The sequence below is a fragment of the Trachinotus anak genome, unplaced genomic scaffold, assembly GCF_046630095.1.
Source record: "Trachinotus anak isolate AG129_WGS33_773 ecotype Australia unplaced genomic scaffold, CSIRO_AGI_Tana_v1 ptg000032l, whole genome shotgun sequence".
NCBI classification, from domain to species: Eukaryota; Metazoa; Chordata; class Actinopteri; order Carangiformes; family Carangidae; genus Trachinotus; species Trachinotus anak.
In genome coordinates, this window is record NW_027273883.1 from 13,666,499 (window position 1) to 13,677,895 (window position 11,397).

General features: G+C 41.1%; 1 long non-coding RNA gene across 2 annotated transcripts in view; it reads left to right on the forward strand.

Moving 5' to 3' along the window:
* Positions 1-11,397, forward strand: part of LOC139613421 (uncharacterized) — a 29,267-nt gene that overhangs the window by 14,371 nt on the left and 3,499 nt on the right. The gene's annotated exons all lie outside the window — the stretch shown is intronic.

Consider the following 11,397-nt stretch of genomic DNA (forward strand, 5'->3'; position numbering starts at 1 on the left):
CTTTAGAAAGAACACACACGTGCATACACATACCCAGGAAACACAGAGAGTCACCATATTCAAAACAGACAGGAATAGAAACAGACCACATGAAATAACCACAGTGGCGTAAGCAGTAGCCATTACCTCAACAATAACCATGACCAAAAGTAACCCTCATTGTGTCTGTGTATGTGTGTCTGAGTGTGTGTGTGAGTATACAGGAATATAGTCTACAGCTGTCAAAGATGCCTTTTCCACAGTCAAGATATTCCTTTTCTCCATGAACATATCTGGTCCTTATATAAGGTATGCCTGGGACTTACATAATTCTTGGCGCTTTAAGTTTCTGTGTGTGTCTGGAAAGCTTGTGGAACTGCAATTGTGTGATTGTATGTGTGTATGTGTGTCTCTGTGACACTCTGGAAGCTCTCCTGGCCACGGCTGTGGAAATGCTCCACTACCCCACTCTGCTCAGTGGAGACTGGGTTTGGAGAGGTGCATGGATGGAGAGATGGATGAATGAACGAATGAATGGGGAGCGGGGGCTTTGATGGTTGGATGGTGAAGAGGAACAGTTAAACTGTGGCAGTGGCAGAAAGAGAGTGGCAAAATGAGTGGGGGAAAGTTGAGCTTATTCCCATCTTATGCAAACCAGACCTCTGTTGTCACTTTGCTTCAGGGTTTGACTTGATGTGACAGACTTATGTCACTGTCACTGTCACTGTTCATTATGTTTCTTGTTTTTTTTTCCATCGCAATGTATACAGTGCAACATGGTGTATATAACCAGTCAAAACAAGCAGATTGAACTTTAAACTCTCTTATTAAGTAGCAGCGAGTTATGATTTTAGTGGTCGGTCCACCAGTTTATTCCAGACAGAAATTTCTAAGCTACTAATGGATGGATTTTTTATAACATCACCATGGGGTTGGCATCGTTGGCTTTTAGTGACACGTCTTTGCTCTGAAACTTGGATTAGATATCCATGATGCCCAGAGAATGAAAGTGAATAACTTTGCTAATACTCTGAACTTTCCTCTAGCGCAGCCAGTAGGTCAAAGTTTTCACTTTAACTTTTCACTTGAAATATGCTAATGGGTTTAGTGATGTCCTAAACTTTCCTCCACATGGTTGATATTTGTGATTCTTAGTGACAATAATTGAATGAGTAGTGTGAACTGTGGTGCAGACATTCTGGATGAATTGTAAAATCTTTGGTGATGACTTTTAATCTAGTGTCATCATCAGGTCAAATTTTTAATGTGTCTAATACTTTAGTTTATGGCCAAATACCCGCAAAACTAATGACATTCCCATCAGCCTCTGCTGTGCTTTGTGTTTAATGCTAATTAGCAAATGTTGGTGGATGGTTTGTGTACACTAGACGATAGTTTGTTCATTTTGACTGAACACTGATTTTGTAATTATACTGTATCTAAATGTTTAACTAAGTCAGTGCAGAATCTCATTACTCAATTTTATATTTATGTTTTGGTCTCCAGGCCCCATATACAACATGCTGTGTCGTAAACCTGTGTGTTAAAAAACTTAAATTTCCTTATAAATATTATTTGTAACACCTTCTCCATACTTTTTAAATATGTTTTCAGTACACTGTCTAATTGGTATAATACTTGCTTGGAGTCTCATGCCAGGTCATATGACTGTGCCTGTGATATGTAAATAAAATATTTGATGAACTAGTATCTATTTTCTCTCTTCTCTTATGTTTGAGGAAGCGTGACAACATAGGTGTTAAAATATTCATCTACTGTATTTTAGTGTGCAGAAGTCACTTTTTCTTCTGTATTGGAGGGACTGCCCTCACTTTGCATTATGGGAAGCCCCATTTGGAGCCTGGTATGGATTTGCATGCTGGGTGCAGGCTGCGGTAATGTGAACTAGTTCACTGCAACAACCTGCCCGACTGAGTGCTTGTCTGCCACTCTTCATGACACTAATATACCAATAGGTTATTATTTGTCAGATTGTCTGTGCTGTGCCTCTCTTAAGTCCTTGTCTTCTGTTTCCCATAGTACATTAGATAGGAATTCATCTCGAGAGCCTGTGTGTGTGTGTGTTACTTGTAGTGGAAACTCTTTGGGAATCTGTGCCATGGAATGTCTGGGCAGGATTCCCTCTTTTCCCCAGCGGAGCAGACCATTCACACACGACTATCTGTACGCAACAGGAACACGTAGCACAGCACAGCATGGAGACACATGTCCATTTGTGAGATCCTTGCTTTGGGCTACTCAGTCCAAAATTTGATTTACATGTTACCAAGGATGTGTTACCAAATCACTAAAACATAAACTGCCTCTGTCTGCCTGATTTTTCCCTTCTCTGTCTGACTTCTGACTTCTTCGCTCTCACTTTCTCTGACTTATTCTTCTCCTCTCGCTTCCTCTTCTTCCCCCTTCATTGGAATGTAACTTCAGATTGACCCCGTGACTCATCTCTCCCACGCTGACCACACCAGTGCTGTCTGTCCTATACAGACGCAGTGCTGACCTAGACTCTCATACGGTACACGCATGCCAACACACACATACACACACGCAATCCTACACACACACGCACTGTTGCGTCACTCTCCTGTGGTGTGGTCTGTAACTACTAGACAGCTGTTCCTGCTTAGCTGTCATGTCAGCCATGATGTCAGAGCTTTGTTGTGTGTGATTGGCTGACGTCTGATTGTGTCCTGTGTATGTGGGAGACTGTCGCTCTTTGTGCCATAGAGAGTCATGGTCACGGACAAAATGGTCAACTGGTCTGCACCCTCTTACCCTACAGTAGAGCACTTACGTCTTACTTGTCACCACATTTTGAAATGTGTTGCACTTCTGTCACGGGTGAGTTTCATTGAAACAGATACATTAGTGAGCCAGAACTCAGATGGGCATGTGTGTGATAAAATGAAAACATTGCGCTTCAAAGTGAAACTGTCTGTAGTTTTAGAGGTGAAAGATCAGAACACAGGAGAGAGGGCTGAAACCTACCGGTCTTGTTTTAAAGGATAAGTCCAGTTTAATACAATATGGGGCTAATTTTTGTAGTTTTGGCTATCATTTATAGCAGTCATGGTAAAATTATACTCACTGAAGTAATTTCAGTTAAGACAAGCATCAAAATCATTGTGGAAGAACCAGTGATATTGACTTTGTTTATTCTTCCTCCTTGTTGAGACCTGGTGCCTACATTACCCACTATGCAACTCAGTCACTGACAGTTTGATTGGAGATTTGGGTGTGTTATTCTAGTAGCAGCAAATGTAGCGTTGAGCCGCTGGCCTCAAGCAGAGATGAGGAGTCACCTACAAGTGTCTGGTAACTTCACTTCTTTCTAACTTCACACTCCCAGATTTTTTTTTTAATTTATCGTCAAACCTGTAGTCTGCTGCTCCAACCAGTGCCGACTCAAGTGGCATCACTTGAGGCAATTTATCAGACTTCCTCTGGCGCCACAGAAGGTTTTATACAACTATCCTCATATATGCAGTAGTACTCCCCAAGACCTGCAAACAGACTTTGATGGGTGAAATCTGTGGAGCTCCCTTTAAAAATCAAAAGTGAGCATGTATGAAATGTCCGTGATAAACAGTGACAGCAAAGGAAATTTGTATGTGCAAAACTATGGCAAGTACATTAAGTTTAAAGCTGAACCAGAAAGTTGGTCTGCAAACTGTGATGGATGTTTACAACAGACAGTTTGTGTAATCATTTTACAGTTACAATTATGACGCCCTGTGTGATCAAAGCTGATCAAAGCTGATAGCTTCACTAGGATCTAATCAGGTACTAGATATATTGACACAGACCTGAGACCACAGCAATACAATGGGATCCAATTATTCTTAGAATATTTTGGACCTGGCTCTGACTCTGGTCCTGACTTAGGTTAATTAAAACCTTCAGTTCATATCCAAAGGTTTATAAATAAAAGTGGCTTTTAATATGGGTTGAAAAATATCAATGGTAGGTGCTGAAGCAGCAGGAGTTACTTTAACAAAAACCTTTTTCTTCTCCAAAAAATGGTCAGAGACAGTGTGTAATTCACTTATTTAAGAAATACTCCATTGCGCCACATTAAAAGTGTGTGCACTTGTGTGTGTCCAGTCATGGTCACCATGGTGAAGTCCTACTAAAAATCGTCATGGCAACTCAAGCCATCGACAGCCATGTTGTAAGCCAAAACACGTAACTGTCTCCTACGCATCAACAACATTCACACATGCGCTCATGCACACGCTTGTGCACACACACACACACACACACACACACACACACACACACACACACACACACACAACAAAGACACCCACGCGCACAACGACGTATATGACAGATTTAAAACTGAGTGTCAAAATAGAGTTGCTTGTTTATGAGATAAATTAATATGTTGTTTACTCCACTCAGACTGATGTAAGACATGAGAGATCCTGAAATACAGCTACTCTTACTGTCATCCACTGTTTTTGTCTTCTTTTTTCTGTATGTTCTTTACGCTGCTTGTTCTTTTAGCATGTACGCATTAACAAAATATAAATCAAAAGCCAAAAGATGATAATTCAGGATTTTTTATTTTTTAAATAGACTGTTTTTGACATTAAAAAAAAAAAATCCAAACGTATCTGTGAGAGAGAAGTACCAGCAGCAGTATGTGCCTGAAGGTGATGACGTCCTGAGGGCTCTCACCACCAGCTCACCCCAGTCACCTCTAAACACAAACACACACACACACACACACACACACACATACACACCCTGCCCCCAGCTTGCGCACTGCTTGATGGTTGAAATAGACATACCCCCCCCCCCCCATCCGCTCCCGTATCTGACCCATTTTCCTGTGTATACTGTAGACGCTGGTAAGCAGACCTGCCACCCACCCCTCCTTGTTTCCAGTGGGGTGGAAAACACTACTGGAGTGGGGAAAAAGAAGGGTGGGAGGACAGGGGCAGTGGAAGATGAGCAAAGGGGGGGGGGGGGGGGGGGGGGGGGGGGGGGGGGGTGAGTACGTCCATTAACCCTCCCAGAGGAACACCCCAGGGGTGCTACGGGACTGGCCTTGCGCCTGTGCTAAATGTGTGTGTGTGTGTGTGTGTGTTTTTGTGCGCTTGCTTATGTGTTAGTGGAAGATTGGAGTTGGTTCTGAAAAAATCCAACTGTGCATCGAAAACATCCTCTCTGTTTCTCTCTGTCTCCTGTGCCCAAAATATTTGAAAACCTTTCTGTTCTGTGTCCACTTTCCCTCTACTGGTTCCACCTCGTCGGCTACTGACTTACACTCTACATTCTGCTGTTATCTATGTTTTATTTATGTCTGTTAAAGTGGTACTGCAGCAGTTTATATGTTTTTGGGACCTGTGTGAAAAAGGGTCAAAATTGTTGTAGAAGAGGCTGCGGTATCTTGACTTTTAGTCCTTAGTATGAGTTAAACTCCCAAAACACTTCGTCCCACATTTCCCAAACTCTTGGTTGGTTATGCCAACTTTTATTCCCCAAGTCCAAGCTTAGATCTGACGTCACTTAGTAATTGTTCTCAGATTTGACAAAGCTCTTCCACATAGACATTATACAGCTGTTTCCCCAGGCTGCATGGGTACTCTCCATGTTGTGTAAATTGACTTTGACTAATTGTTGGAATGCTCTTTATCACAGCACATTCAGACTGATTTCCCACCCTCCAAGCAGCCGTATAAGCAGTTTCCATTAATTTCGTTATGCTAAAAAATAATCACCTCGTAGTGTCATGAAAAGTTAATGAGACAGGAGCCACCATAGAAAACACTGGTCTGCCTTTGTTGTGTTATCACAGCTGCCTCGGCATCATGTAGTGATGCATCTCTGAAATGGAACAGTTTGGAAAACTCCTTGTTTGTTGATACATTCATGTGCTCGTAGGGGAACTCCAACTCTCAATCTTCTGACATCAGATACAAAACAACAACCTTAATTTGGCACCATGACGTAGGCATTTATTCACTGCTTTGTGATTCCTTTGGTTTTGATTTTCTAACATTACAATGCTTTTTTTGTTTTGCAGCCAAATGTCAAATCTTAGATTTTAGAGCTTCCTTGAATGCAGTATACAGAGTATTTAAAACAGCGTGAGTTTGGAACTCAGCACTTACTTTGAAAAAGACAGAAAAGCAGTTGAATTTTTATTGCAATAGATTATCTGCAGCATGTACAGCAAGTATGGACAATTAGATTTTCCTATTATCTTGAAATAACAAATGGCTGTCTAGCAAACACAAAATTGATTGAAAATCATATGGTATATCATATGGACAAATACTTTTCAACAATATAATATGGGACAGCAGATAAAGGCCTAAAACATGGTATGGTTTTAAACAATAACAAAACAGCACTCAGTGCGTTATTGAAGCAGAATGTTGAACTGTGATGTTTCTTCTAACACGAACATTAAATGGGCCTAAATTTTGAGTTTGAGTGGAAAATGAAAACATTGAACAGATTGGGTACCGCCTACGTTTCACTAATCACGTTGCACGAGAACCGAGGCCAGCTCTGTCGATACTCACACAGTCCTGTGGGGATTGAGGTTTAAACTGTTGGACTGGCAGCACCCAGACAATGTGTCAATTCGCTGGTCACATAGTGAGCAGACTTTTGGTCCAGTGATCAAGGTAGTGACAACGTCGCCCACTCCAGTCTCACTTGTTAGTTTCAACCTGCCACCATGTGATGTAAATGGAAGTGAGAACACCCACTCTCTTCTCAGTGCCATGACAATCATATGACATCAGTATTGCAATGACACTGCTTTATTATCACCTGGACTGTCCTGTGAGGGGAGATTTCAGAAGGCAGGATTAAAACGTTTCTGATTGACTGGTTAGGTGACGGAGACTTAAAACAGTGTGTCGGTGTGCCTCTGTGTCAGTACACATGGAGAGAAGATATTTTACCTCTTGACTTCATATATGACATTTTGTTCTACTGCATGAATGGAAACAGGTGGAAGTTCTGGGAGGTCTGCACGCCGTTAAAAGAACATTACCTGCAAGTGATGATTTCTTTTTTTTTTTTTTTTTTTAAACTTTGACACATTGCATCATATCTACCTCCGTGTACCTCTGGAAGACTGTGTGGGTGTTTGTGGCAAGGAAGTGTGCACTTTCACTGGTTTTCAGTGTGTGTGTGTCTGTGTCTGTATTTTAGGTATGTGTTAATCCTGGAAAGAAAAGTAAGATGGACACTTCCGCTCTTTTCTAAAAATAGACCTTCCATTGCAGCTTTCATCACTTCCTCTTTCTGACACACAATGCATACACTCACACTCACACACACACACACGCACACACTCACGCACACACACACACGCACACACACACACACACACACACACACGCTTAACAATGTCCTTATCTGGCATTGCATGGTAACCGTGTTCTGTGTGCGTTTGATTGTGTGCGTTTGATTGTGTGCGTGTGTGTGTGTCTGTGTGTGTGTGTGTGAGTGGAAAGTGGTTTGGTGTAATAGCACAATGTGTGGGCTGAGAAACAGCTGGTGACTCTAGTTAACGTGCATGGATGCATAGAGTGCTGTGTTGCAAAGGCTCACTATGTAGGTACATCTGTGATAGCACATGTATATGCATTTATGAGTGTGTGTGACAGTGTGTACGTGTCATTGTGTGTGTGAATTACTGAGAAAGACTGAGAGTTGGAAAGTGGCGTCTCACCACGTGACGTAGGTTTCTGGTGTTTTCCAAACCAAAGAAGTGGAACCAGCAGTGACGAGGATGTGATGTCATCATCAGGCTTTCTTTCTCACTCAAACTGCGGCCCCACGTCTCACGCTACTCTTTTGTCACTTTCTTTTTGTCTGTGTCTATACTTCCGTCAATCTTTGTATCTGTCTCTGTACAGTATCTGTCTCTCTGTGCAATTTTCTGTCTGTTTCTCTCCCTGTCTTTATCTCTTGCTTCCCCTCTCGTTACACTGTAGGGGTGTAGGCGTTCACTGTCTCTTTTTTTTTTTTTTTTTTTTTTATGAATGGGATGTGTTGTTTACTCTGACAGAGTTATTTCTGTCAGCGCTGATGATGAACACATACAGTGTCACCACACTAACTTCCTCCTCTATCGCCCTGCTTCCTCTGATTGGCTAAGGCTCTCCTCTCAATGGCAAAGGCTGTGCGTCTTTGAGGTAGCTGTGAATGTGTATTTTTTTTTGTGGGTGTATGTGTGTGTGTTTGTGTGTTTGTCTGCACGTGGGCCAGAGTGTTGAGGGGTCTCTTTTTCAGAGATAATTGATAAAAAACATCCTGTTTCCAAGGGAGAAAGAAACAGCTACATTTTTTTTTTCCAAATGATGTCACCCAGCCCACACCAAAAAGAACAAATTTATATTTCAAAGTATGACTGCTCAGCCTCACAGCTGTCAAGTGATTTGCGTCTTTCTTGAAAATAGGGAACAGATATTTTAACCCAAATGAGAAATGTTACATTATGCAACCATGAGAACAAAAATGAAGCTCTGTTGTTTTTTGAGTGCATGCCTTTCCCTGTTGCAAATTTAAGGTTTGTTGTTGTAATTTTCCCTAATTCTCACTGAAACAAGGTTTAAATAGATTTTCATCCAGATTCTATGTTCCCAACTAAAAGTTTATTGTCTCCTGCAGGAATAAGCTGCTGATCACACCGGTTTAAAGTAAACATAGCTGTCTTGGGCCGTGATTGCCAAAGTATTTGGAAGGTGCGGTTTGTCCTAGAAATTGTATTTTTATTATCTGACTTTGACATGGAATTTTTTCTCCATGTTCATATCACTTTTGTCATTTATCACTGCCAGCATTGGAATAATGTGATTTGCATGTTTCTTAGCAGGTTTCTTCACCTGCTGACTGAAGTGGTTTTTTAAAATCCTGTCAAAAAACTTTTTGTGTAACCGTCTCAAGGCCTGAAAAACTAAATTGCACACACAGCACATGCACATGCTTGTATGCAAACACTGACATACATAGACAGTGGCCAGAAGGCATCTATGCTCAAATACTCAAGAATCTGCCATGGTTTGGATAATGCATACATGCTGTGCCTGAGGTTATAAGTTTTTGGATGAGAATTTCAAAAGACAGGTGTAGTCCTGTACCTAATTACCCGTGTACTGTAAATACATATGAACTGTGTTTTTCTGGGTGTGTGTGGGAGGAGGTGTGTGATTGGTGTGTGAATGAGTGGGGCTTTTAGATTTAGGTTTAAAATGACAGAAGTTGTGTCAGAGGGCGCGGGGGGCACGCTGACCTCGAGTTGATCCTTTTGTAATATGACTTTGACGAAAGATAACGTGCTGAAACGGGCCTCATGTTTAAATTCCCCATGGTGAGATGTTGCTTCATGGATGGTTCAAATGAAAAGCTGAATGTTTAATTGGAATGCCATGAAAGATCTGCGGTAACACGTCACATACAGCGCTTTAAAACACAAACACACACTATGAAGCTCTCAATATTATAACTGGTGTCCTCTTCTGTGCACTGTTCTCTGACTCATTCAATCACAATGTGTTCTATTGTTAACAAACACTCCTCTGTGTTTGGTTTGTGTCAGTGTGTCCTGAAGAGGTAAGTGCAATGTTGACTCCAAACAATAGCTAAACTCTACATTTAAGAGTGTTGCAAGATTAAATTTTAGAGTGTTTGTTCAACCAAATTACTAAAAACATATTGAAATAGTTTTAGTCTTGTTTCTCATGTTATTAAATACTGTATCTGCCTCTGAGATCTGCAATGGTGAAGGAATTTACTCTTCTGACGCTCTGTCTCCAGAAAAAAATAGTCCTCATGATAACTGTTAATACTGCCATCTGTGAACCAGAGTGACAGTTTCAGCAAGTGCCTTGAAACTACATATGTTTATGTTTAAGTGACAAGGCCCTGTAGTAGAAGTCGTTATGATGGGAGAAAAGGCGTAAGTATAGTGGCTTTAGTATAGAGTGACAAAGTCAACAAGACATGAGATTGTTGCTTGTTTTCTGTTTCCAATCAAAACTCAACTTTTTTTTAAGGCCTGATCATGATCATTTCTTGACCTTAACCTTAAAATGTGTATTATTGTAATGTTGATGAAGTACTCATTATAACCCTTTAACCTAACCAGGCCTGACTAAACCTAACGAAACCTCAACTGTAGCATTGTCACAAGATAAAACCCATATTTTTCAGCAGTCATTTACAATGGTTTTGGAATACACAGACAAATTATGTTGTCTTGCTGACAGGGGTGTCAGATTAGAAAATGCTTCTGTGTGTTATTTTGGAGGGTGTGGACAAATGAGGCATTTTGTCATTTAATTTGAAGGACTTTTTGGTACTGGGGTGGAGGCAGGAATCTCTGGTGTGGAAATCTCCAGGATATAATAAGAGAGCCAGTCAGTCTTGCTGCCGCTTTGCGTCAGGTTCCCATCTGCCCAAGAAACATTTTCCCCAAAGACCACCATTGTTACAGATAAGACATGTAAGACACCTCATGTATTTTTGCAAAACTTTCCAAGGACCTAGAAAATTGATATATATATTTTTATGTGCATGACATCAGCTCAATGTAGAGTTTAAGGGCTGAGGTGGGGCCGGACCAGAGGGAGAAAAAATAATGTACATGTGCACACAACGTAGAAGCAAGCCAAGGAGTGAGAAAACCTTTCTGGGCTTATGTGCTGGGCAAGCAGTTTTCATTCAAATGACTGGGCACCACCTCAGAGTCAAACACACAAAGATTTAGGCCAAGTTGTAATGAACATTAGAAACAAGGCAGCTACTTGATACTGGGGGAAATGTTTGTAGTGAGCTACGTAGCATGTGGTTTATCTCTGATCATTGTCTGCTTATGTTCAAGTAAAGTCTAATATAATCACTGTCTATTGGTTGTGAATGTTTAAAGGCTTGTCTTTGTGTTTTATAGTCAGTTAAAAAACAGTATGTGATGAGGTTTTATGATTTTTCTGAACAAGTTCTCTTTCTCTGTCTCCCTCTCTGTGCACCGTCAGATGTTTCTATTGCCAAAATTCAGTATTGACATCCAGTTTGAGTGTTTCTCCTCCAATGCTCTTTCCGGTTGAGGAACAGTAGTTTTTCTGTCGATGGGGCTTATGGATTGGCACATTCAGTATCCCTGCCCCCTCTCATTCGCCCACACATGCAAACACTGCAGGAAAAAACTGGATCTAGACTTTATTGCACTGGTCAGGTGACAACAGGGAGACTTTTTGAGTTAGAACATTATTGCGCAACACTATAAACTAACCATGGAATTGTTTTAAAGTTGGGTCGTACATTGTACAGAACTTAAGGACAGACACACAGAGAGCTCTTTCACATGAACCACAATGCATCACGCTTGTCAAGGAATGTGCATGTTCTTTGTGCATGGATATTTAGATT